Below are 4,697 nucleotides of genomic sequence, written 5' to 3' on the forward strand. Positions count from 1 at the left end.
AAAATGTCTACAGATTATTGCAGTGGGGATGCTGAAGTGCTGGGGTTTAAACCCCCAGCCCTGAATGATCACTGACATGTGGATGATGTCCACAATCAGGCAAGAAAGACCCTCCTTATTGGTTCTCACCCAGGGTCTGGCCAGCATTGGGTAGGAACTGATTAGGAGATCACCACCAGGTGCCCCTGCCTTTGGCATTAACATCAGGTGTCTCCAAGTTAACAGCATGAAAGCTGGCTATGCCCCAGGGGGTGTGGAGCTTTGCCTGCGTAGTGAATATGCTGTTCAGCATCTGCAGTTACTGGAAGGGCTCCTCAGCTGCCTATTGTAGGCAGAGTCCCCAGTGGTGGTGGGACCTCAGCACAGCTGGGAGCAGAGGAAGGAACAGTGCAGTTTTTCTTTGACCACATAGTTGGAGTTGGACTAATAGCCTGGGTCCTTGGTCAACTTGCCCCTGACTTCACTGCAACCAGTGTTGTAAGTGAGGGTACAGACCTCTTTATTCCACCAGTGATTTGCCATCTTGGATTCTTGGTGTATCATTTGAGACCAGAGGGAGGTATATGGCTGGCATGTTGCTTATTGATGATAACATCATTCTTATTGGGACAAGCAGTCAGCAAAAGAGATACCAATAGAAAAACTGAGAAACTGTTTTCTTCAAATGCAGCTTAGTTCTGTTAGAGCACTAGAAATTATATCTTTAGTGGAAAAAAAAAAGTTTAGGTGCAGAGAAATTCAATATTTCCTCTGTTTCATATAAATTAAAATATAGATTTTACTTAAGGTAGTGCAATGTCTTTATTCTTTCTTTAATACACAATTTCAACTGTAGCCTGAGGTTTTATCAGCAATCTATTTTAAAATGCATGTCTAATATAAGCAAACAAATGTTGTTTCTGAGTCAATTATAGTATACAGGTGCTAAAATGTGATAATTAACCTCTATGAATCAGGACAATAATGAATAAACTACCTACTTCCTTAAGTTCTTATAAATCTATCCTGTATCATATATCTAAATCCACGCTACTTGAAATAATATGAAGAGGGAACATATACTGATGTTTCTAAGCTTTTGACATACTTAAATTGTCAGGGCTATCATTTCAGTTGTTTGTTGCAGCAGTCCTGAATAGATTTCTCACACTGGCATGATCTAAGAAAGTTGTGTGAGGCCTGAATTTTTTCTTTCTCATATTTTGATTTTGCTTGACATTCAGTGTAACCGGTTTAGGTTTAATTTGTATTTCTCACCATATTTTCATCCCTGCGAGGCAGGTGCAGAACCCTGTAGTTGGTGTGGGTCCTCACCAAATTACAAAGGCACATGCTAAGAAAAGGATTCTCCTGTCAGGTTGCGGATTTACAGTGACACAGGAGGAAAATGTAGGTGTTCCCATGTTAGACAGGAACAGTGTATTCTGGTCCAATAGCTGGAGTAAATTTCTGATGTTATAGAACAGTAAGAACACTTGATACCATCGGTTACGTTCATCAACAAACCCCACTAATACTGCAATTAAAATATAAATATTCTAGTGAATTCCTCATGATACTTGATACCATTTCACTTGGCACTCTGTGGTCTGGGACCATTCAACTTCTAAATTTTTGGTGTAGCACAAGAGAGAAAATGAAGAAATGAAAGGAGGGCAGGAAGAACTGGAGGCAGCTGGATCTTTGATAGCGACAATGGAATACCCTGTAAAAATCACCAAGCTGCTAGGCTGAGAGTGTAATATGATAACCACCTTTTTTGAGGAACTTGGGACAAACAAAGAGGGAAGAAGCATTCTGTCAGAAACATAAAAGACTTTGGGTTGTAAGGCAGTAAGGAGTGAAAAGATGGGGTGATGGCAAAAATAAGCAAAGGAAGAAAAGGAATAGAGAAGTAGAGAATGGATAGAGGAAAGGAGTCTAAGTACAGATATTTAACTGTATGTAAATTATATTTTCAATAGGGGTATTGGTTTTCTGGCAGATGTCCTACCATTGCTGATTTTAGGAGAACAAACTGGGAAGGCTGATTTAAGAACTTATTTCATTAGTTTTGTTGTCTAGTGCGGACTCTAGTTAAATGTGGGACTGGCTGGATGGCTGCCTATAGTGTTGTTAGTCCTAACAGAAAGAAAACTGTTTATTTTGTACTCCTGAGAGCTTTTTCAACTGATTTTTCTTCCTGTGAATAATTCTACGGACAAATTCAGACAAAATCCTGTTACATAAAACTGTGACTTTCAAAGAGATTCAGGAAAGGGATTTCATGTTTGCAATATATAGAAGCCTGCTGCCAGTTATGTGGTAACACTTTCACTCTTCTGTTTTCTCCTACTTGTTTACTCAAAATACATCTTGGAACTCGGAAGGGAATAGGCTGTATCTTCCCATTTTCTAGCATCAATCCTGATTAATCTATGAGATTTTGTACCAATACAAAATGTAATTATATTTCACAAGTACCCCTCTCTGCATTTTCCTGCTTTTCCCTTTTCTTTTAAGTCTCTGAATCGAATTATTTGTTTTATTTACCTGAGCTGTGATGTTCCTGTGATAGTACCATTTTTGTCCTTCCATTTATTTCCAGTCTCTAATGCAAATAGAGTTGAAGGGGGAAAAGTACTCCTTATGCTGATTCTGCGGCGATGCGGTTTGGTAGCTTGATCCTCTGACATCAGCAGTATTGTTATTCTAATCAGTTTCATACAGCTTGCTGAACTGTGATGACAACCTTAGTGTTCTGTAACATCTAGGCCGTACCTTGTTGGAAAACAGGCTGTTCCACAGGATTTTTTTTTCCTCCCAAATGAATCACAGAAATTAGAGATAGAAAAGATCAAATCAGAAGTGGTAATATAATTCCCTTCTGTAAAAGTGGATAAGTTATTCAGGCAAATCTATTTGGTCTCTGAAATATTGTCATCATAGTAGAAGGGGCTCATGTTCAAAGGGAATAGATGTCCTGACCTTGAAAACAAATCAGCTCAATGAACTGTAGAAATAACAGTCCAAGCAGATACCAGAGCCAAAACCAGGGTCACCGAATGTGAGATGTCCACCAGTGTGGTCTGCCTGCCCTGGTTTCTGGCATCCACCTGCAAGACAGCAGGGTTTGTTGTTTCACTTCAATGTCATTGCTAGCCTTCCTGATATTTTGTGTTATGTCTTAGTTCACCGTTGGCTGAGTCAACAAAATTTAAGAATGATTTACACAATATTACATCTGACTGGATTAGTTGTAATGACTGCCCATTTTGGTGAAAAACACCCATAGAATTGAAAAAAACCTCCAACATTTATGCACTGAATGGGGCACATAACTGCAGCAATATTCATTTGGAGTATCAGGAAACATGCATTCAGCCCATCAAACTTTCATCAAACATCAATTAAACTGTTTATTTATCAGCATCTACTTGAGGCTTGTCAATGAATTCTTTAAAAAAATGGAATTGTTACATAAGCAGTCATGAAATTGAACAAGAGCCACTTTCATCTGTTATTTCTATATTATAACACTACAAAACCCTATGACAGTGTCAGTTTCATAGAGTCTGGTTACCAAAGTAAATACATATTAGTTAGCTATTACTCTGATAAAATTTTAGAGGTTTTCATAAAAACGGAAGTCTTGTTCAACATACAGCTGCTCCTAAAGCAAAATGTCTTGGATACAAACCTACTATGTAAAGTCTCAAAGCAAAATATTTCATGGCACTGCATAATGTAATAGAATGATGAGTGTATCTTGAGGTTCACTGGTAGCTGCAAATGCTATCATTTTGAGCCAGTTTTAAAACTGCACTTCTTAAGAACCCTTAAAAAAGGTGCAAACCTGTCCCACTTCTAGATTTTTAAGTCTAAGTCCAGAAAAGATCCTCAGTCAACCCATCTACTCCTACTCTAGGTAGTCTAGGCCTTTTTGTTACTGCTTCTTTTCTCAGGTGCTTTATATTTCATGTCACATAAACTCATCCAATGGATAGCACTACCCTTTTTGGCATACCCAGAAATACCTCAGTGTTGCTAGTATGGAGATAGTCAGTATCCTATCTATTTACTAAATTTCCTGCCTAGTAGAAACTAAGTACTCCTATCATGTGAGAGGTCCGATACAAGAGACATTTTCAAAGCAGCCCTGACATGTCATACAAAACTGCCGGAGGCAAGGTACATCCCAAGTCTGTAGCACTCATCCAGCATACAGATTCAATTCCTTTCTATGCCCTGACAGTAAACTCACATCACTTTCCTCTCATGACTGAGCCACCAAGAATAGCACTGACAAATATTTTTAGACTATAAGGAGAGCAGTAGCTGTTTCACTCACATGTGTGCCATGGGACTGCAGAAAATGATGACAGGTGATAAAGTCACAGAAAAAATATATTCATTTGACATATCTGCAAAACTACTTAATCACATCTAAATACTGTTTGACTACAGTCCACCTTGACCTGACACCTAAAACCTCCATTCCCTTGTTCTGAGCATTATATAATTCCTCACTGCTAATTTCTGCCAATTAGTCTTTCATGCATCTAATTTTCTTGACCAGAAGATGGCATAGTCATTTTAAATTAAATTGCTGCTGCAACTTCACTGGAAATTTCTGCATGATAATTCTTATAATCCATGTACAGTATAATGTTTTCTGAGTGCATCAGTATGGTCTTTCATTTATGCTGTGCTGATTA

Source organism: Merops nubicus, unplaced genomic scaffold (genome assembly GCF_000691845.1).
Source record: "Merops nubicus isolate BGI_N331 unplaced genomic scaffold, ASM69184v1 scaffold1334, whole genome shotgun sequence".
Lineage (NCBI taxonomy): Eukaryota > Metazoa > Chordata > Aves > Coraciiformes > Meropidae > Merops > Merops nubicus.